The following is a 24473-nucleotide window of genomic DNA, read 5'->3' as shown; positions in this document are numbered from 1 at the left end:
ATATACAGGGGGAAGGTACCGCTCCTAAGTAGCGACATGTGCCACAGGTATATGCTGGTTGGTGGTGAAAGTGACTCTGTCACGAGAAGGGATAGTTGCATTGGTGGTAATAGGTGGGTTTTGTGATGTCTGAGGTTATTGTGGTACGTAGGGGGATTTGGTGGGTTAGCGGAGGTTACTAGAGGTATGACTTGAGTGGTGGGGGTTGAAGTTGGAGTGTTGTTGTTTTGGCATGATGTTGAAGGAAAATGATCTGGAAGTGAATCCAAAGAAGGGAATCTGGGTGGTTGAGGAAGTGTTGTCACGGCCAGGTGTGCCAGTTCTCTGCTATGATGCACCTCCTATCTTAAGGACTTTATTTCTTGGGCCATCCTGGCCACATGTTCATCATTCCTAGTAGTGTCCTTTTCCCTCGATCGCCCTGGGCTGTCGGCTATGACCAGAGCATGTTCAGTTGGGTCTTCAGCGGCTGACATCTTTCCTTTTGACCTTAAATTGTATGATGGTTCCGCCAGTTTTGGTTGACACAAACCAACTTTCTTTTCTTTTTAGGGATAGTAATAAAGCAAAAGAAAAAAACGAGAAGAAAAGAAAAGGAGAAAGAGTCAGTTTCTTCATTTATGCGAGCAGAAAATCACACAGAGCAGATAATTCATGCATTACAACTACGCATTCCTAGAGTTCGCAGGGACCTCTCATTGCCGGAGGTAGGCCTAGTTCGCGTATATTTGACAGACATTTAGACTTGACAAATTTAGATCCGAATCAATTTGTTTTCATTGATAATTTGGACTGGTACAACTTGGAACAAGGATTACAACATAGAGTTGCATGGGCTCGGACAATTTGCCATTTTGGAAAGGAAACTAGGTATAAAGGTACAAAGTGGGGAAAGAGAGGGAAATCAACCAACTCTAATAACCATCCCCTAAGTCGTTTCCTGTGCACTTCTCTTCTTCTAGCTCCTCCTTCAGATCCTCTTCCGGGTCTTCCTCAAACTCTTCCTCATCATTATTGAATTCAGACTCCTCATTCGGATCTTCTTCTGGCTTTGTGCTTGACTCTATCTAGATGCACTCCACTACCCGATCATTATCTTCAGCCAGTGGCAACATGTGGTCAATGGATCCTGGGACCACCTAACGATGCATTGATATGGTCACAAGATAATGCGGTAAGATCTCATGGTAAATCTGCAAGGCAACCACTGCGTCCTATAACCAGGCTATACCCTCTCTGCTTGGGCAGGCCAGTTCTTCTTCTTCGTTAATCCAGACATAATACTCGGGAGTACACAATGAGTTTTGACCCATAGGAAATGTCACCAGGTCATTCCACTCTTCTTGCAGTCTCCTTATCCTGGGAATTGGAATCTGGCCATTGTACTCATCCTCGTACAATTTCGTCCTTGTCCACAGAGGCATGTCTTGGATTATCCCAAATTGTCTGAGGACCCACAGGGGTAAGTATGGTTGAATACCTTCCAATCCGATCAACTCGATGAAGTACTTCTGAGGAGTCCTCAAGATTGTCCTTCCACCTAACCAAGAGAGTTTCCAGCTGATCCATTCCCTTATCATATTGGTCAATATTTCCCAACATTCCTCTTGCCCAAGTGGGGAGATCCAGTGACTCATTCTTTCATTGTGGGTGCGTATCATATTGCTGATACCCACGAAGTAGTCGATGGTGGCCTCTCGCTAGAAGAAGTGTTCAGTAGCCCAAATCTGGAGCAGCAAATTACAACCCTTAAAGAAATTATACCCGCGTGCACAGGCGGACAAAGCTCTCAGCATCTTAACTAACACCATCGGCACCAGAGTAGCTTGAAGATTGTCGAGGAAGGTTGTCATGACCATTGGTAGCAGATTGATGTTGATACGGCCCCTTCGATGTGGGAAGATCAATAGATCCAATAATTCCATTACGAAAGTGATAGGCCTGAGACTCTCCCACGTCGCCTGGTCACATTGAAACTCCCCTGAATACCATTTGTAGCTTTCACGGTGCCCAAACATGTCGAACATCTGGTCGAGGCTCACATATCTGTCCTCGATATTTCTGAGGCTTCTGCTATTGGTAAGACCTAGAGCATCCAAGAACCGATAATCGGGCATAGTAACTGGCAATACTGGCTTTCTTCCGTTGAATGGAAGCTCCGTAAAACTTGTGAATTATTCTAATGTCGGTACCAGCTCACAGTCGGCAAATTTGAACACCACCTTAGCTGGATCCCAAAATTCTATCAACAGGTGAGTGAGCACTATGTCTGCTCAGATGTTCATCAATGCAGTTAATGCCCCTACGTGCGTCTAAACCTCGTCTCCATATTCCCGACAAATATTCTTCCACCACTGTTTCAGCTTATGTAGTGCTCCCATTACCATGCTATTTTCAGGGATGTTTTGGTTGATTTCAATTTTCTGAGGTGGGTAAAAGAAAACTATTTGGCTAAGTGTTTGCTTCGGATCCTTAAGTGTCTTGTCATGTTTGTTTGTCTTTCCACAGAAATTATGTCATTGGGTGCATGACCCGTTGACATCAGGATGGCTTTCCTAATTGTGTTTTGGTGCCTGGGACCAACTCACCTAAGGTTTATGCAGTATGACCTATTTTACTATAATAAAGTGCTTCCTACTTTTGAATTGGACTGAAAGCTCCGAGAAGTTATGTTAGTTGACCTGACAAAGCCATTCTCTGAAACTAGAGAGTTTTGAAAAGAAGGTTCGGAAGGGTGTAAAAGACAACCCTCGCGTGCCATTGTGTGTGATAGTGTATGGCCAAGACTCGATTAGAAGAGATGTGATGACAGTGTATATAAAGTAGTAACAGACAAGGGTGTAGCAACAATAAGCATGGTGATCATAAAGAGCAAATAAAGCATGTAAGCATGTAATTGCAATTTCGATTATAATCAAAGCAAGGTACAAATAAATCTAGAGGCCAAATTAGTCTAAGTCTGCTAAGGTCAAAACCTAAGGGGTTTCCCCAGTAGAGTCTCCATGTCGCTGCACCCTATTTTGTACTAGTCAAGACATGATTCAACTTGTGGTTTCTCTGTTGTTGATGAAAGAGAGTCGCCACCTAATATTTAAAGGTATACTAGGGTACCTATTTATTTACTAAGTTATATCCATTACAGGTCTACAAACCGGTGATATTATGGGTAAGGGTTTTTGTTCTTCTAAGGGGAAGGTATTAGGCATCCCTTAAAATCTACCTAAGGTAGCTCCATAGGACTTAGACTAATTTTAAAGGACTTAGTTATTTATACTACGCTTTGATTATTACTAAGGTAGGGCTCGTTATATACTAAATGAAATGTGTGTGTAAGACTTAAGAAGGGGTGGGATTACAAAAGAGTTATTGAAGGCTATGAGAATTTTTGAAAGTAGTTTATATTTTAAAGCTTGAATTATAAAGTTAGGAAAAGTGATTATTTTTGAAGAATAGATGCTAGAGTAATCTTAAGAGTTGTTTGTAAGAAAGGTGATTCTTAAATGTACCTTGGTTTTTAAAAATCTGAAGAAACGAGTCTTTGGAAATTCATTTGAGACTGTTCGTTACTGTCGTTTCCCTTTTTTATGAAAAATCTTATTTTATTCCCAGTTGGTGATAAATCAGTGATTACTTTCCTAATTTTCTTTGAAAACTGAAGGCCATTCTAATCAAAGACCTGAGCTTAAAAACCTTAAAGAAGAGTGAGCATAACAGATTGAAATTAAAAACGGAGGCGGAGAATCAATTACTAGCTATTTCCTTTTAAATCCTACATTAATTAAGGTTTGCCTATGTTTTATGTAATACTAGAGCATAAAAGAAAAATGCATAATCTAATATATGAGTGTTAATACATGATAATAAAAATGCAATAACACAACGAAGGCAATAAGTGAAAATAATTAAGGCAGTAAACTAAGCTATGGAAATAATGGGCAGCAATGAAAGGAGTAAGGGAGAAGACTGGACTCTGAAGATTGGGCCTCAATTAGGTAGGCCCAGCAATCTGAGAGGTGCGGCTATGGCAAGACTGGATTTTTCAAAGATGAAACAAGGCTAGTTTAGGGCTGAATTCCTTAGGGATTCAGCATGCCCAAATGAGTACATGTCCAAAAAGAAACAAAGAAGGTCATTAGAAATGTACTCTATGTTCTCAGCATACTCTAATACACATGACAGGTCACATTCTAATATACATGACAGGTATACAAACAGATAATTGAAACAAGGAAAGAATTAATAATGTGGGAAAATTATATATATTAATGTGGTAGTTTTACTTAGAAAATAATTCACATTAGAAACCTTTTGTTGTCATTAAACATTAAACCCTTAAAGAACTGAATGTTTCAATGAATTAAGAGCTAAGGAGGAAGCTCCACTCGAGGTCGATGCTCCCTTTGGATCCATGACACTTCAAAGTTCACAAGGGACTCAAGGCCCAGGGCAATGCTTGTGTCGGGGAGGGCAGCCCGACCTAGAGTCGAACTCCTCTCCCAAATACCCTTAAACACTAACGACATATTTTCCTTATGGGTCTGAGTGCCAATGAGGCCCTTTGATATTCGTCTTAATGTATGCATATTTTGATGTATATTGCCTCGTATTATGCTCATATCTCATAGATTTCGGATGTATAATATAATAATTTGTACTAATTTGTGATATTTGTATGTGTAGGAATCATTCGGATGTGATTTGGGACAGAAGTGCGCGAATTAGAGCGAAAATGGGAAGAAAATGCAAAAGTGCCTAGTCGAGCGCCACAGACAGCGTGGGGCGCTACCTGTGGCGCACAAAATAGTATGCTGAAGAAGTTGAGCGCCAAGGCCAGCGCCCCACGCTGCCCTGGATGCTCAAGGCGTGAAAGTATTTCGACCGGGACCCGGTTATTTCAACCCCAAGACACCCCCAACTCATATAAAATCCAACCTAAACCTATTTTGGGAGGGGGCGTGACTTTGAGAGAGAAACAAAAGTACGAAACACTCGGGAGCACGGATTTGATCAATTCTTCTATTCTTCTTCTAGTGTTCATTGATTTTATGTTTAAAAATATTATTTTTGATGATTGTATGAACATGAGTGGCTAAGAACCCTATTATTCTGGGGTCATGGGTGCTACATGAATGTTGACGTTTGAAGTTTAAATTGACGAGTTTGATTTTATCATATTGGGTTGTTTATTTAATTCTGTTCTTAATTATTTTGCTGAGTAGTTAACAGTGAATACTCTCTATGAATCTAGAGTTGAACTTGAAAGTGGAAATTCCATATTGCATATAGAATTAAATAGAGCAAGTTCTTGAACCTGGGCATCGGGGAACGAATTCATAATTAGGATAGAAATATACCTAATTATCTTGCTTGGTTGAAATACAGGAAGTATAAATGCATTCTTGTCAGTCTTAATTTCATAGACATATAGGCATTAAGCTAGCTTGAATAAGTGAGTAAGAACTCGACAGATTCTTATGAGTAATATCAACCATGTCAATCAACAATCCAGATAAATCAATTAGTCATTTTAAGCCAAGAACATAACAAGATTTTTAGGTAGCCTATGACCCTGGAATATCCTCTCCTACTGATTTTTATTCCAAATTGCTTAAGTATTGTGGTTGATTGCTAGTTATTTCATTGCTTGATAGTTTCTTTGATAGTAAATTAGTCACTTAAACATTTTGTGAGAAATCTCTTGAATCGATAAGTTGTTTGAGTTTGAATCAGTCAAAAGTTAATCATAAGTCTCTGTGGGAATGATATTCTACTCACTACTCTATTACTTGACGACCACGTATACTTGCGTGAGTGTGTATGGTCGCAACATCCTTCCAATGTAAATTAAACGCTAAAGTACTACCTATCACAAAATATATATACCTTCCCTCCTATTATAGGAACATACAGACTATACTGGATGAGCAAACAAACATATGTATCACATGAAAGAAAAAATCTGATTTTGAAACTCATACAGGTAAACATCGGAAACATCATAAACATGTTACAACAGTCCAAATTTAGAGTAAGTCAATACTCCAAAGAAAGGTAAAGCTATACAACAACAATTCAACATATATAGAGGTTCTTTGTGTATGGTGAACTTAGTGAACTGGCTAACATTGTTTTCAGCATATTCATAGGTTGAGCATTAATACTTTTAAAGTGAATCAGCAATATAAATTCAGGCAATACAGTCATGATTAGTCATTTTGAAATGGTTGTTGAAGATATCTTGGACATGATTGAGACTCTCAACAGATATACAATTTACAAACCAGAACAGGGAGTTCCTAAAGATTTATACAAATTATACTCCTAATAAATCATCAAGTTCAAATAATATTGGCCTAGATCCTTGTGATACTTTAGGGATTAAACTAGGTTCAAAGTTATCATAGAGAAAAAATTAGGGCAGTTCTGGACAAGATATATAATCATGAACTAAACAAGAAACATGCAACATTCGGTCGGATACCTAAACATTTCAAATGCAGTAATCATTCTTATGTAAACAGGGGAAACTTTACACATTTTAGAGTGAGTTAAATAGAAGGTTACAGATAAGGGAAAAGACACTGCATCAAGACAGGTTTAACTCAAAGCTTAGTTCTAAGTCAGTATATGAATACAAGGTTGATCATACTTCTTTTTTACAAGTTATTACTTGACTAGGGCAGAGTAGTTAGGTTCTTTAAAAATAAAGATGCATGATGACCCTAAAGATGAGAGATAGGAGATATCAAACAAACATGCTGCTGAGGGTGTTGACTAATCAAGAAAATAGTTAAGTTCAACTCATCCAATTATCAGTCTTTGGAACTGAGAGAAAGAACAGAATCCTAAATACATTATGAAAAAATGACATAGCTTTAACAGATGTGTATAATAGGATAACAGAGAGAAGAAAGGAGAGATTTGGTCCAAGCAGGATCATGTTAATAGAAGCAATACGTAAACTAAACAAAATGAAGGGACATAACAGCAACTCAGAAGCAGTCTAATAGACATGAGTAGGGAAACAACATGTAAGCACTTAGAGTTCTAGCTTAAAGGTAAAGGATAGAGATATAAATTAAAACAACTTCAGATTCATCTTAGTTATGGTTATCAGGTAATAAACTCAACTTCAAAGCTCACAAAATCTACAATGATGCAACAAAACAAAGATAAGTTCACAGCAGATCAATAAAAACTATGAAGTTCATGTTGAACATAAATATATGACAACTTAAACATGTAGATTATTGGAACTCAACAAATAAGATTTAGCAAGAATCAACTATGGTTTAATCGACCATCACTTAAAGACTCATAGCAGAACAACTAATCACAAGGAGTCGCTAAACTAATAGAGCACAAGTATTAACATGTTAAACACCATGGAATAATTACAATATACATAACCTATCTTGACACACTCGAATCATTCAGAGAAACAAACAAAAGAGAAAAGTGAGAGAGGTGCTGACCTTTTTGAGAGCAGCAGACCAAACGAGCTCTTTTAATTTGCTCAAAATCCCAGAACCCTCAAGTTTAGACCAGCAATAGAACTTAGCAAAAGAAGAGAAAAACAATAAAAAACCTAAGGCTTGGAACCCTAAATCTTTCAGTGTTTGTGTGCGTATTTCTCTTAGATAGTCGGATCATGATTTTATCTTCTTAGGTGATGGTCGGTGTGTGTTTTTTTAGAGCATTTAAGATTGCTATTTATAGCAGCCATTGAGCCATTAGGGTTTCAGTAGATTCAAAATATGTTAGTGGAGAGTGACGACGAACTAATAATGGCAAATCGAATAAAAATCAGAATATAGAGGGGAAATTCAGTATTGAATTTACCTGAGTGAAAGAAGATTAATCGTTGAAGGTAGAGGACCATCGATTAAGCGTAAAACCTAGAGGTCACTGCGTTTGACCTCTAGGTAAAGAATCCTCATGATAAACCCTCTAAAAATCTTCATGCATGCTCCGATATAACGGAGCGAGAGAGGATTTCGACGATTTGAAGTTACATCTTCAAGCTAGGATTTTCAGACTCGGAGGGTTTTGAATTTTGTGATTGAAAAAGGAATGTTCAGCAGGATTCACGAAGTTCAGAAGACAAAAGGTGATTTTAGGCTTTGATATGAAGGAATTGTAACAGAGCTCAGGCGATTTGAGCTTTCACCTTTGAGCTTAGGGTTTCAGAATCGGGCATTTGAATTTCTAGTGACGAAACGGGAAAAGGATTAGTGGGAATCATGGCTGGTGAAGACAGGAGGGATGATTCAAGGGTTGATTTGTGACTTTGCACGAATTTGTGCAAGATTTGTTTGATTGATTAGGTTTAGCGTTTGAGAGACTTGAGAGAGAAAAGGGAAAGGAGGCGGCTGGGCAACAGGGGAAATGACTAGGGTTTGGGAGGTGAGACCAATTGGTCTATAAGTTAAAACGGGGGGGAAGAGATCTGGGTCGTTGGATCTGGCAATCAACGACCTTGATAATTTGATAAATTAGGTTTTTAGGAATTTAGAAATGATTAAAAATGGAAAAATTGGTGGTCGTCAGATGATAGGGTTTGGACGGTTAAGATTAGGTCTTAAGAGGACGAGTATTTGGATTAAAAAGGGAATTAGAGAATAAACGTGAGTCGTTGATCAGATGGATCAACGACTCAGATTTAGGTATGTTTGTTCTGTGAGTGAATGAAGATGGGTGACATGGCACGTTATGATTTGTGCAAATAGGATCACTTGGATTGCCAACAAAGATGAAATGGGGTTGTTTGGACTGGCTTATTTTCGTTTGGGCTTGCACGTTTGGGCCAGAAATGATTTAAAAGGTGGCCATTTTGCATTTAATTGAGAATTGCAATTGTAGCCTTTTATCTTTAATTCTTTTTGAAATTAAGTTAAATAAACTTAATAATCTTCAATAAAATATAATAAAAATTATAATTGTTAAATACTACTAATTATTGTAATTAATTAATTATTTGTAAAAAAATACTTCATTAAGACATTAATTTGAATTATTAAAATAGCAAACTAATTAACTCTTTTAAGAAGTAATTTATGGAATTAATTATAGAACTTACGTATAGAAATTAGTATTTTACCAACCTAAAATAGTAAATATATTTATAAATACATAATACTAATGTCAAATGATTAATTTTGAAACTAATACTGAATTAATTTGAAGAATAGGTATTCATTACTAGAAAATACTTTGAAAATATTTATTGCGAATTATTAAGAATAAATAAATTAATTTAGAAAGGGGGGGTCAAAATTGGCTGTCAACAGCTTGCACGCAAAACAATGGCAAGTAAAGAACAAACTAAGAAATTGAATGAGATGCTACAAACCAGTAAAGCAGAGGTACACCAAAAATCTTATGAGTCTTTTAAGTTTGCGACTGAGGGGGAAGAACCAGCTTTATCTTAAACTGAACAGGTAACTTCTGGGTTAAAGTCTTTCATGTTGCGTCTTAAATTGTAGAGAATCTTGAAAATAGGTTTGTATTGGTTGGTTTGATTGCTAGTGTAGATACTGTTGGGTCTGCAAAAATTGGTGATAAAAATGAAAAAAGAAAAAGAACGTGAGGGTATTGAAGTAGATGTGAGGGGAGGGGAGAAGAAAGAGTGGTTGGATCTCCTTCACCCACTCTTGTTGGTTTGAATGGAAAATTGGGGCAATAGTGTTATGGAAAGAGGAGAGTGCTGATGAGGAGGAAATTGTTGAAGTATGAGGTAGTGGTTCTAGGGACACTGCGGTAGTAGAGGGGCTGGTTACGTTGAGGAAAAGGTTCCAAGAACCTATTCCATCTAGAAAGAAACCCCTACATGATCTGCTGCAGAAAGTGTCTGACAGTTACAAACCTAAGAAGAAGAAAAGCGCTGGAGTAAAATTCCATGGAAAGGCTATGGGTGGCAAAAAGACAAAGGCTACCTCTTCTATCCCTGTAGAGACTCCTCCCACAAGAGGAAGAGCTAGAAGAAGCAGGGTAAGGCCAACTTGAAAAAGGCCTTAGCTAAGAATACCAAGAAGGCTGCTGCCAAGGGGAAGAAGAAAATTGGAGAAACAAGTGAGGCAATTCAGATTGAAGAGATGGACCTAGTCCTTCATGATGAGGATGAGATAGAGAAACTGGAGGTTGTCACTCCCAGTGCTAAGAAAAGAAAGACTTCTAAGAAGAAGTCTCCAGAAAAGTCTGTTGAGGAAGAAGACTTTATTTTGTCCAAAAGAACTAGGTCTGCTGGAAAATCAAAGCAACTTCAAGTAGTGCAAGAAGAAAGTGAAGAAGAGGAGAGTTATGAGGAAAAAGTTAAGTTAGTGAAGTTCCTGAAAAGAGCTATTTTGAAGGGGAGTCTTCTTAGTGATTTAGATGAAGGAATGGTTCTGCTTCTGGAAAAACTTGAGGTACAAGGTTAGAAGGACATATCCTTCAGTTGGAAGGAGGTTGGCCAGGGCTAAAATTGTGAAATTCTTTGCAAATTGTGAGATTGACAATAGAAGGGTCAACAGTGAGGTGAACGGAGTGAAAATCGGCATTGATGATAAAGAGCATGAGGATATTCTAGGTATACCTGCTGAGGGGTATAATGATTATACCAAGCTAAAATGGCCTAATCTATAAAATCTTCCTGCTTCACTGGCCATCACTAGGAAATTTGCTAAATGGGACTTGGAGCAAGAACCTTGGGCCGTATACAAGACTGAGATGAAGCATGCTCACAAAGTGCTCTTTGAATTTGTGAATAAGGTGGTTCTGCCCAGCAGGAAATAAGACATATTGCTACCTTCATAAACCTGGTCCTTATGAAGTGCTTGGATAGTGGAAAGCAAAGTAATTGGCCAAGATTCATAATAGAGCTCCTTCATAGGGTTGTTTGTGGCACCAAAACTCATGTCATTCCCTATGGCTTTATCCTAACATTTGTGCTTGACTACTTTAAGGCTCCCCTAAAGAAATGGGATGTTTGTACTAGTAAAGACTATTTTGGGGCTGGAACTTTGACTGATTGTGACTACTAAGTCCAAACTGCACTCAAAGAACCTGGAGCATCCAAGAAGGTACCAAAGAACAACAAGGTTAGAGCATAGGATCCGAAGAGTGGGACTAAGGATGCTGAGATTGAAAGGTTGAAGAAAAGGTTGGCTGAAGTAGAAGTTGAGAGAGGTTCTCTCAAGTCTGAGCTTGCAAAGGAGAAATGGAAGAATGAGGGTATATTTCAAGATATGCTAAAACTGCTTCAGGCCAAGAATCAAGAACCTGGTCCTTCCCAGTCCTAAACCCTTTCTAGCCCAGTCGTAACCAGTGTCCCAAGTAGGATTTCCTTATTTTTTGCTCATGGTTCTATATTTTTATTTTTTCTTATGCTTTGTGGTAGGATCCTTATCAATCAATGAAATTCACTGCTTTTGCTCTAATTGTTTGTTGATATTTCTTAGATGGCTAATATCCTTAGATTGTAAAAAAGAAAATTGAATCCATGATTGCATTTGAAGTAGCCCCAATGGCCATGAGTGATTTCTGTTAAAATCTAGTTACTTGACTTAATTATGAAACTTTCCGATGATGCCGAAAGGGGAGGAGATAAGGTATCTTTTTGCTTTGGACTGTGATATTTATAACCTAATGAACCTAGTCCTTGATGATTTGTGACTTTATCTGGAAAGTGTTCTGGCATTGTGTTTGATGTTGAGCTGAGTTAAAACAGGTTTCTTGCTTTTAAAAAGCACAGAGTTTGTCATTATCGAAAAGGAGGAATTTGTTAACCTGAGCGGTATCGATTTTGATGATTGACAAAGGAACACATGCATGAATCAGGTTCATGGACACTCTACATAGGTTACAGTCAGATTCAAGCAAAAGGCATGTACGTGCAAGGGATAAGTATAAGTAGTTATTTCTGATAATCCCTGAACGAAAAGATTACATATTTTATAAGGAGAAGGACTCCTTACTCGAAGAGAACTCTATCCAAGATATGAAAAAAGTTAGAAGTTGAAGATAACTAGAACGCTTCCACCAAGGAAGAGTAAAGCATCAAGTTTCTAGTTAATCCTAATCCTACTAACTCTATATGTATCAGTTGTGTTATCTTTTACAAGTGACGAACATATACTGAAGTTAAGCAGAATTGAGAGCAAAATAGCAAAGCATTTTGTGAGCAATTCTTGTGAGTTTCAAGAGTACTAACCTGAAGCTACATGAACCAGATTGAAGAACCAATTTCATGTGTTTGTCTTTATTCTAGTTCAATTGTAGTTGGAGATTTTGCATTGTACCTTTCAGCTTTTCTTAAAAATATATGTACTAGGTACTTGAGTTGTATTATTCAAGTAGAGTTAACTTGAAGCAGTCGCAACAGCCTGTGGCATGTTGCTACAAGGGTTAGAGTTAATCTTTAGGTTTGAAAGAGTTAGTAAACATTGTTTTTTGGCTCGGAGTTATTCTGAAGCATTTGGGAAAGTCCTACTGGAAAGTAGGTCGTAGTTTTTTTTTACCTTTTGAGCCGGGTATTTTCCACATAGAAATACTTGTGTTCTTTACTTTCTCCATTACTTATTCCGCAACTGTAGTTTAAGGAATGCATAGAAGAAAATGTCCCTTCTATTATCCAATACACGCAAAAATTGAATACCACACAAATCACCCCCTCCCCCCTCTTACCCCCGTATGGTATTGAAGTATAAAATATCACTTCCCTCCATGGTGGCTTAGATGAGGAAGTATATATGAAGCTTCCTCAAGGTCTCACAGTTGTATCCTCTTCACAGTCTGGCTCTCCTCTGGTTTGTAGACTGCGAAAATATCTATGGCTTAAGACAAGCTTCTACGCAATGGTATGCCAAGCTGTCCCAGACCATTTGCACTAGGGGTTACACTCACTACTTGAATGATTACTTCCTTTCATTAAGAGATCAACTTCATCTACTGTGTTTCTTAATGTTTATGTAGATGACATTATTCTTACCGGTGATGATCCTCAAGAGATTTCTTCTCTAAAGATGTTCTTAGATGACCAATTTAAAATCAAAGACTTAGGGTTTCGTAACTATTTTTTGGGTATTGAAATCTTGTATGATACATCTGGGGTGCTTCTTCATCATAAGAAGTTTTATTTCGAGCTAATCACTGAATATGGTTGTTCTGCTGCTTCTGTTGTAATTTCTCCTCTTGAACTATGTGTCAAACTTAGATCTGATGTTGGGGAATTGCTACCCAAGCTTGAATCCTATTGAAGTTTGGTTGGAAAGTTGAATTTCCTCACTCATACTAGGCCGAATTTATGTTTTGATGTGCAACCATTGAGTCAGTTTCTCAAGTGCCCTCGTATGCCCCATATGACTGCTGCTTTGTATATTTTATGGTATCTGAAGGGTACACTTCATGTTGGATTTTTTCTTAATAGTTCCTCTGATTTCTCTATCTAAGATTTTTGTGATAGTTATTAGGCATATTGCTCTGAATCTATAGCCGATCAGTTTTTGGGTTCTGTATATCCTTAGGGAAAGTTTAATTAGCTGAAAATCCAAGAAACAGGCTGTTGTGTCCTTGTCTTCTACAGAGGTAGAATATCGAGTTATGAGTAAGGTGGTGGTTGAACTTTCATGGTTGATTCGTTTGTTGGCAAACTTGGGGTTACATATGTCCACTTCCATTCCTATACATTGTGATAGTTTGTCTGCGCTTCACACTGCTAAAAATCTTGTTTTCCAAGAGTGCATGAAACATATAGAGGTTGATTGTTATTTCATCTGAACCAAGTTAGCTGATGGCATTATTTATCTGCATTATATTTCTACATCTTCTCAACCTGCTGACATTTTCACTAAGTGTTTGACAGGTGGGCAGCATCATTTGTTGCTTGGCAAGTTGAGAGTACTACCATCCTCCAACTTGATTTCGGGGGGGAGTTGTTGTTACTTGATTAGCAGTTACTTGGGCCTGTTAATGGACAATAGTTGTAGTCAGTTAGGTGTTAGCCCAATTGTATTTATTGGTCAATTAGGAGGCACATTATTTCTTTGTTTTGTAATTTTCAGTTTTGCCCCAATATAAATAGTTACAATTTAGATATTTTTGTATTCAGTTTTTGACAAAAAGAAATAAGAAGCATCTCAACTTTCTCTCGTATGCTTGACTAAGCAAACCCTAGTTTCATTTTCTTCTATTTCTGCTTGATCTCACCAATTTAACATGAAACACATACAAAATACTTTCCTAAAAGTTATATTTGCTCTCTCTCCTTCATGAGATTTCTATGTGATCGTACAAATAGCTTTTGTGGATATGACAAGTCTTTTAAATTCTACACTATGCAAATAGTGAAGAAATTCATCTTAGGAAAGGAAGAACTCTCAACTTGATCATTTGAATGTAGAAGTAAAGAGAGTTTGGGGAAAAGTTGTGAAAGGAAGAAAAGTGTCATTTCTGCAAAGTTAACATTGGAATTATTTTCAAAACAAGACCAATTGTCTTTAAATAGACAGGAGTAGTTACAAATTTTGAAAAGGTACACAATTTCTAACATTATATATGTACTCACTAACAATTAAAGGTTTGTTTATGCGGTTGTAATTATATAAAACCTTGTACAAATAACCCTTAGGCTAGCCAAAATCGTAGCTATGAAAGCTAAGGGACTTCAGTCGCCATCACCTCCATCACCGCTGCCACTACTGGTACCCTACTATTTTAGCATCAACACTACCATCACCACCATTTGACCCCATCGATCAACTACAAATGAAATAGTCTTCAACGAACTTCTACTTGGCGAACACAGTTCTACCATGACTCGTGGTGATGGATTAGAGTATGATCTTGATGACTCTAAAAAAGCTCTAGTAAGGTTTCTTTATGATAATCAATTTAATCCTGCATATCAGAATTGCGTGCATCAGGATCAAATGGTTTTAAGTTGGATTTTGGCGTCTTTTCAGATAATGCGCCACCACAAATAGTAGGCTTCGAGACAACAGGTGCAACCTGGGAAAAATTGACTTCGATAACGTGATCTTCAGTAGGCTTTTACGGACCGCTATCATACGACATCGTTAAGGATTTGTGAGTTGAAAATTTAGTAGTATACTGCTGACTCATGTGATGTTTGATGATTGAAAAACAAAATGTAATTGTTAAATGAATTGAGTAATTTGTTTATGATGATTTTATAAGCAAACGTGTTTGTTGAGTTTGAAGGAGTGAGGTTCTTAAAAGCTAAATATGTTTTGAAAGGAATCACTACGGAGTAGGAACACATGTTAGAATAGTCGTAATAACTGTTTTCATTATGTAGGATTTATAAAAGATTTTGGTTTGTTATATGGAAATATCGTAACCGAAGCAATTTTTTGGAAAAATAATTTGTGCTTTATAGAGAATTCGTCTATGGCTTTAGAATAACTGTAGGATAGTTTTCTCACTGCTCAATGAATTTTAATTAGGTTAGAATTGTGTTATTTAGAGAAATGATCTAGTATGAATCTTTTATGGTAAGTATATATTCTTGTTGCAAAAAGAATCTACAAACAATTTTGCGTATAAAAGTCCGGGAAGTTATTGAAGAAAGATATGTGTCCGTAATACTTCAAATTTGAGTAGTCAAGAGAAAAAAGGTATGAACTAGTGGAGCGTATGCAGGAACAAGCTCGACAAGCATTTCTTCATAGAGATTTGAGTCATATTGAGTGCTTCGAGTCCAGTTCTAGTAAATATATTAGGTTTTCCATTGTGATAATTAGGGCTGCTTATCGGGCGGATGGGGCGGTTAATTACTCTTAACGGTTTGGCTTAACGGTTATCGGCTTTTAAATGTATTAATCTGCTAGCCACCCGATAAGATATCGGGCGGATTGGTAACTGTTTAGCTCTTATCGGGCGGTTATTGGGCGGTTTATCGACCTAATTCAATCTATATTGCGTTCATTAATTGTTTGTTGACCGCCTAGCATACAAATTCAGAATAGAAAATTACACATTGAGTCCAGACATGTCTGTTAACGCCTACATAAGAATGATGTAGTGTGTCATGTGTTGTAGAGTGAAAAAAGTTGTGGCACAACACCGTTGTTCTTCTATTAAACATAGACAACATGCATTAGTTTTAAAAAAACAAAAACATAGGTGAACCATAGACACCATCTTAAACAATCTTGTTGTAGGGTGGGAGAATAAGCTAAGCCTGGGATCTTCTAATGCATAGTACGTAAGGGTTCTGATTATTTAGGAATTAGGCATTAGAACTTAGAGATGGAGTACTGGAAGAAGTGGAAGGGTTTTTGATATTTAATATATATATATATATATATATATATATATATATATATATATATATATATATATATATATATATATATATATATATATTCTTAACGGGTTAACGGATTATCCGTTAAGAAAATTGAATAATCCGCCCCCAAACCGATAAGCCGTTAATAAAAATATTTCAATCCGTTCCCCGTCCGTTAAACCGTTAAACCGTTAACCCGATACCAATAAGCCATTAAGCTTCCGTTTCGGTTCGGTTTTCGGTTTCGGTTCGGTTTTGAACACCCCTAGTGATAGTAGCCCACGTGAACAAGTCTCAATATCTTTTATTCAGTCACAAGCTAAGGAATTTCAGGACTTGCAAGTTGCAACCATATGCAATGAATATGAAAACTGAGGAGGAACCTTAGTGGAAACGTTTGAAACTCTACAATATCATAGAACTTATAAGAGATAGTATATCTTAATTGCCAATGAAATAAATCACAATATAAAGCCCAAAAGTGAAGTTTCAAGCTGCAGGAACTGTTCGACCGCAATCGCGGGCTCTAGGTCGTAATCATGAAGGAGTACCAGACTGAAGCTTTTGCAATCACAGAGTCAACTCTCACAATCGCGGAGAAGGCCAACCTAGAGATTAATCGTAAAGAGAACTGCAATTGCAAAGGTGACTGATTCCTAAAGACCGTTGTTGCGGAAGCCAAATGTATATAGTGTGAATGAGTCACAACTACTATACCAAAAATTATGACAACCACTAAATAATAAACAAGACAATAAGACAACAATAAAAGAACACCAGAATTTACGAGGTTCGGCCAATTTTGCCTACTTTCTCGGACACAATCAATATTTTATTCCACTCCAAAATTACAAGTGAAATAATACTAAAGAGAAAAGATACAAATGCCTTAAGAAGATAAAAGGCAAATGAAAGGTGTATTTAAATCCTAAACATTAGGCCTCCTTTTATAGGGTGAAATTCTCATTCAAAATTGTCATCCACCGATGTGGTACTTTTGCCAATTTCAACAAATCTCCACCTTGGCAAAATTCCACATCTTCAATTTTCTCTCAATAACAAATTTTGGTTGTGTCTTCATCTTCAATCTTTAGTGTTCAACAATGTTGATCAAATCCAAACAATGTTGAAACTTGACCGCAGTCACCACTTTTGTCAGCATATCAGCAGGGTTCTCCGTAGTATGAATTTTCTTCACCGTGACTCCACCTTCTTCTATGATTTCTCGTACGAAATGATACCGAACATCAATGTGCTTCGTCCTTGCATGATAAACTTGGTTCTTCGCTAATTGAATAGCACTTTGACTATCACAAAAAATTGTAATATTTTTTTGTTCAATACCAAGCTCCTTTAGCAACCCCTGAAGCCAAATTGCCTCCTTCACAGCCTCCGTAATAGCCATGTACTCTGCCTCTGTTGTAGACAAAGCAACTGTTGACTGCAAAGTAGACTTCCAACTAACTGGTGCCTTTGCAAAAGTAAACACATAACCAGTAGTTGACCTTCGTTTGTCCAGATCACCCGCAAAATCTGAGTCACAATATCTAACTACAGACCGATTGCCTTCCTGCTCAAAAACTAACCCAACATCTACAGTACTATGAATATACCGTAGAATCCATTTCACAGCTTGCCAATGCTCCTTTCCTGGATTATGCATATATCTGCTAATAACTCCAACGGCTTGTGAAATGTCAGGTCTCGTACAAACCATTGCATACATCAAGCTACCAACAACATTTGCGTATGGTACCCTTGACATATACTCCTGTTCAGTTTCATCCTTTGGCGACATAGTAGTACTTAGCTTAAAATGGGGAGCAAGTGGCGTACTAATTGGCTTAGTCTTCTTATCTATGCCAAAACGCTTTAGTACTCTCTTCAAATATTCTTTCTGAGATAAACAGAGTTTCTTTGTACGTCTATCTCTTATTATCTCCATGCCAAGAATTTTCTTTGCCTCACCCAGATCCTTCATCTCGAACTCCTCCTTCAGTTGAATCTTCAACTTATCAATTTCTTCCGAATTCTTGGAAGTTATCAACATATCATCAACATATAGGAGAAGATATACAAAGGAACCATCATTAAGTTTGCGCAAATACACACAATGATCGTATTTGCTTCTCTTGTACCCTTGCCGCAACATAAACTTGTCAAATCGCTTGTACCATTGTCTAGAAGATTGTTTCAATCCGTACAACGATTTTTCAAGTTTGCATACTATATTTTCTTTTCCAGCAACTTTGAATCCTTCTGGCTGAGTCATGTAGATTTCCTCCTCCAAGTTTCCATGTAAAAACGCAGTTTTTACATCCATCTGAACTAGTTCCAAATCCAACTGTGCTACCAAAGCCAACATAATTCTAATGGAGGAATGTTTTACAACTGGAGAAAATACTTCATTGTAATCAATTCCCTCCTTTTGAGCATATCCTTTGGCCACCAATCTTGCTTTGTAGCGAACATCTTCTTGGTTAGGAAATCCTTCTTTCTTTGCAAATACCCATTTGCACCCAATTGCTTTCTTTCCCTTCGGGAGATTGGCCAATTTCCATGTATGATTCTGATGAAGGGACTGCATTTCTTCATTCATGGCAATCCTCCACTTATCTTCTTCTGAACTTTGGATTGCGTCTTTATAAGTGGTAGGAACACCATCAGCTACAATTGAGGTTGCACAAGCAACCGTCTCTATAAGACGAACAGGTTTCGTTATTGTCCTTTTTGGCCTGCTGGTTGCTATTGATTCAAGTTGTTGTCGAGGTTCCTGAGTTGGAATCTCCCTTTCTACTGGCTCTTCTTCCAGAGGGTAATCTTCATGAGTTTCCTCCTCTGCTTCTTGTGTAGGAAAAATAAATTTTCCCTCAAACTCCACCTGCTTTGATGCACCACCAGTTTGTTTGACATCTTCAACTGTCATCTTATTTGTTATGGTAGATTCATCAAAGGTAACATCTCTGCTGAATATAATATTCCTTGTCTCTGGACACCATAAGCGGTATCCTTTGACTCCAGAAGTAATCCCCATAAATATAGCCTTCTTTGCTCTCGGATCCAATTTTGACTCTTTCACATGATAGTATGCAATTGAGCCAAACACGTGCAAAGAATCATAATCTACAGCAGGTTTTCCATACCATTTTTCAAATGGTGTCTTGCCATCAATAGCAGCAGATGGTAGACGATTAATGAGGTGGCATGCATATGTAATTGCCTCAGCCCAAAATTCTTTGCCCAAGCCAGCATTGGACAACATACACCGTACCTTCTCCAGTAAAGTCCGGTTCATACGTTCTGCCACTCCATTCTGTTGTGGTGTATTTCTGACAGTGAAGTGTCGGACGATGCCATCATTTTCACAGACCTTATTGAAATGATCATTTTTGTATTCACCTCCATTGTCTGTGCGAATACACTTGATCCTCCTGCCTGTTTGATTCTCCACCATCGTTTTCCATTTGAGAAAAATTCCCAACACTTCATCTTTCCTCTTCATTGTATACACCCACACTCTTCGGGAAAAATCATCAACAAAGGTTACAAAATAGTGCTTCCCACCCAATGAAGGTGTTTTGGAAGCACCCCAAACATCAGAGTGTACATAATCCAAAATGCCTTTAGTATTATGGATCGCTATACCAAATTTAACCCTTGTCTGTTTTCCTTTGACACAATGCTCGCAAAACTCCAAGTTGCAAGTCTTTACGCCTTTTAACAATCCTTGATTAGATAAAGCTTTCAAGGATTTTCCTCCAGCATGTCCCAAGCGCATGTGCCACAGCCTGGTTGCTTCTGCCTCTTTGTCATCACTGGATGTCACTGTTGCTGTCCCAATAACTGTGCTACCACGATAGCAGTACATGTTATTGTTCTTCCGATTGGCCTTCATTACCACTAGTGCACCGGAGCATATTCTCATCACTCCATTTTCTGCAATGATTTTGAACCCTTTTGATTCTAGGGCTCCCACAGAGATGAGATTCTTCTTCAAACCCGGTACATATCGAACATCTGTTAATGTTCTGATCATTCCATCATGGCTCCTTAATCTTATTGAACCAATGCCATATGAGGTAAGAGGGCTGTTATCCGCTGTGTGGATGACTCCATATTCTCCTTCTTGAAAATTCACGAACCAGTCCTTGTTGGGACACATATGGTAGCTACAAGCCGAGTCCATCAACCATATGTCTGATGATGTTGATAACTCTGTTGTAACTAATGAGAAGTCTGAATCATCACAATCAGCTACATTTGAATCCATAATGGCCTTTCCATTGTTATGTCTGGCCTTATTCTTCAACTTCGGACAGTCTTTCTTCCAGTGCCCCTTTTCTCGACAAAAGGCACATTCATCTTTGCTGGGTCTAGATCTCGACTTGGATCTTCCCTTCTTAGTCCTCGTTTGATTTTGAGGACGACCCCTCACAATTAGTGCTTCTTCTTCTCCGCCCTTCTGTTTTTCTCCCTTTCTTTGTTCATAGCTGTACAAAGCCGAACAAACTTCTCTGAGAGAAATTTCGTCATTTCCATGGAGTAGAGTAGTTTCAAGGTGCTCGTACTCATTAGGAAGTGACCCCAATAACATCAAGGCCAAGTCACCATCATCAAAAGTTGCATCCATATTTTGCAAATCTGTGACCAACTTATTGAAACTGGTGATATGTTCATTCATTGTGGTACCAGGAACATAGGTAAAGCGAAACAGTCTCTTCTTCATGTACAATTTATTTTGACTGTTTTTCTTCAAAAATTTATCCTCCAGTGCTTTCCATAATTACTTGCAGAAGTTTCCTTTGTGTATGGATATTTCTGCTCTCTAGCAAGGTAGGATCGAATGGTACCGCAAGCAACACGATTGATAATTTTCCAATCTTCTTCTCCAATAACATCTGGCTTCTTTTCTTCAATGGCAAGATCTAGCCCTTGTTGAAAAAGAACATCTAGAACCTCGCCTTGCCACATCCCAAAATGTCCTGACCCGTCAAAAATTTCTACCGCAAATTTCGCATTTGACACAATTCTTGTCATAAGCGAAGATGCCAACGATGACGTATTATTGACACTTGATGTAGATTCTTCTTGTTTACTGTCTCCCATTTTGACACAAATATTATTTAGTAGCTGACGACACAAATCAAGATTATTTCCTTTCTGGTGTGGAAGATCAGACTAAGCTGCAACCACAGAGCATACTCAGATAGAACCTTGACTCAGTTACCAAGATAGATCTTTTCTGATGTGGAAGATCAGACTATGCTGCAACCACAGAGCATACTTAGACAGTACCTTGGCTCTGATACCAATTGTTGCGGAAGCCAAATGTATATAGTGTGAATGAGTCACAACTACTATACCAAAAATTATGACAACCACTAAATAATAAACAAGACAATAAGACAACAATAAAAGAACACCAGAATTTATGAGGTTCGGCCAATTTTGCCTACTTCCTCGGACACAATCAATATTTTATTCCACTCCAAAATTACAAGTGAAATAATACTAAAGAGAGAAGATACAAATGCCTTAAGAAGATAAAAGGCAAATGAAAGGTGTATTTAAATCCTAAACATTAGGCCTCCTTTTATAGGGTGAAATTCTCATTCAAAATTGTCATCCACCGATGTGGTACTTTTGCCAATTTCAACAACCGTGATCATGGTGGATATGCCTAACATGCAATATTTTCTAATTTGGAATATTCCTTTTATGGATTAACTAGGGGTTATTAGTCTTTTCCATTTAATAACTAGGCCTAGTTTAAATAGTACCTTCCAAGATTTGTAGGGTAAAGCTTACTTTGATATTGGATGAATATTTGTGAGGATGATAAATTCCTTGGTTGATTCAAAAATTTTAAAGGGGGCTTCAAGTTGTGAATTCAACTTGAGTGTTTCCTATTGTTTAGGAAATCTTGTTGCTTAATTAGGGTGTTTTATTGTCAATTGAATGTTCTAATTTTTGCTATTCAATCTGTTTATTCCTATTTACTTTCTTAAGTTTTCTTTGTTTTCTTATTTGATTCGTATCATTTTGGTATTAGAGAAAGACATATTGTTCTAAAAATTCTTGTTTAGTTCTTGATTTTATCTAGAGAATCATAAATAAAGTCTAGAAATTGCTAATGTTGAGTTTTGATCGTATAAATCTGTGAAGAACTTTAATTTTTGTTTATAAATCTAAAGCTGGAAATGGTTGGGGAATTAATTCCCTCAACTGATTGATGCTGAAATAGCTTGAAGAACAAGAAAAATTAGACCCACAATTGTTAGTGTTCTTGACTTGACAACTAAAAATTTAAATCTATGATTTAAGTATTTGTTTGAAGTGGGTATTCCAAATTAAAATTTCATTCCTAGCAGCTAAAAGAAGCTATTACTTAGGTTTGTGATCATTCGGTTGAGATTTAAAGTGGTTATGGATAAAATAATTTCAAGAACAAGAGCTGAAAATCAGGGAAGAACTCCGAACAACACACGGGATTTTCCGCGATTAAAAGAAAAACATTATGAAAGCGTAGAAGCAGAAACTTAAGGTTTCGCGGTCAATTACTGCAATATCAAACGATCAACAGTTAAGGATCGCATCACTGGACGATTAAAGGAAACTCATCTTCCGGTAACGAAGTATTTTCCTTGTTTTTATTTCTTTCCTTTGAACGACTAATGATAACAAATCTGTGGGGCTTGTCAAAGGGAGCTCCAACCTTAAGACTCATTGATAGAGAGTCTCACACCTTTAAGGTTTATAAAAAAAATTCTATGTATCTTTATTTCTAGTAAAATAGGAAAACTTGTCCAAGTAAGAAATCTGATTGAAATAGAACTAAAAATCTAACATAATACTATAACTGGAAATAAAAGCTAAATACTACAAATAAAACAACATAATTAATGTTGTTGCTTAATGGTTCCATACCTTTTATACCGGTCTCTAATAAAGGCATTTGTAACATCACTCCCCTTCCGGAGAAAGATCTTGTCCTTAAGCTTGTAATGTGGAAAAGCATTACAAAACTGAACCAGATCTTCCAATGTAGCATCATCAGTTGAAAATCCATACAATTGAACCATAATCTCCTAATTTTCATGATTGAGTCGAGATTAGAGAATGGTGTCCGGAATAAACACAACCTTACCATCTTCTAAAGGGGGTAAAGTAGGTTGACTTGTAGGAACATCTCCCTCAAAAGGTTTAAGAAAGGACACATGAAAGACATCATAAATCTTGCAATATGGTGGCAAAGCTAGTTGATAAGCAACTTGACCAATTTCGCGCACGATCGAAAAAAAGACCATAATCTGGTGGTGTTTATGGCCAGCCAGAAAGCGTTGTCATAAAGACGCAACCGTAACTAGACCAATGAATCAGGAGTAAACTCGACATCACGATGACCCTTGTCATAAATCTCCTTCATGCTTTATTGGGCATGTCGAAGTCTGCTTCGAATTTTTTGCAGAACTAGATCCCGGTCAATCAAGGCTTTGATCCACACCATCTACTTGAGATGATCCTGGAACATAAGAAAGCAAATGAGGTGGATCACATCCATAGACAACTTAAAAAGGTGAAGCACGCAAAGAGGGGGATAGAAAGTGTTATAATAGAATTCTGCCCGAGAAATCTAGTTCACCTATTTCTTCACTTGTCATCCCAAAAAGCAACGCCAATACACCCCAATTGTACGGTTAATAATAACCTTTGTTTGTCCATCACTCTGTAGATGGTAGGCTGAGGAAAAGGCTAGATTGGTTGTCGCATAATCGAAAAAGCTTTTTTCAAAAATTACTTACTCCCTGCGTTCTAATTTATGTGAACATATTTCTTTTTGGTCCGTTCCAAAAAGAATAACCCATTTCTAAATTTAGAAACAATTTAGCTTAAACTTACAATTTTGCCCTTAATTAGAAACTTTTATAACCACGCAAATACCTTGGGCCCCTTTTTGACTTGTTTAGGACCACAAATTTCAAAAATCTTCATTTTTTCTTAAACTTCGTGCCCAGTAAAAAGAGTATCACGATCAGAGACAATAGATTTACGTAGGCCGTGTAAACGTACCACTTGGTTGAAGAAGAGACCAACAACAGTAGCAGCAGTATAAGGATGAGCGAAAGGAAGAAAAAGAAAAATAGTCGACTATTGCCAGAAGAGCTAATTTTCCTAATGATTTGGC

At 37.4% G+C, this 24473-nt stretch overlaps 1 long non-coding RNA gene across 1 annotated transcript; it reads right to left on the bottom strand.

Moving 5' to 3' along the window:
• Window positions 1-3816: 3816 nt before the first annotated feature.
• On the bottom strand, window positions 3817-24473 carry LOC117281112 (uncharacterized). Its single transcript, XR_004511733.2, has 2 exons — window positions 23216-24473; window positions 3817-4075 (listed from the first exon to the last, which is right to left on the bottom strand). It is a non-coding gene; the product is annotated as an uncharacterized lncRNA (long non-coding RNA).

This window comes from Nicotiana tomentosiformis, chromosome 1, assembly GCF_000390325.3.
Source record: "Nicotiana tomentosiformis chromosome 1, ASM39032v3, whole genome shotgun sequence".
Taxonomy (NCBI): domain Eukaryota; kingdom Viridiplantae; phylum Streptophyta; class Magnoliopsida; order Solanales; family Solanaceae; genus Nicotiana; species Nicotiana tomentosiformis.
Note: the sequence above shows the minus strand (reverse complement) of the source record. Positions and strands in the feature narration are given on the sequence as shown.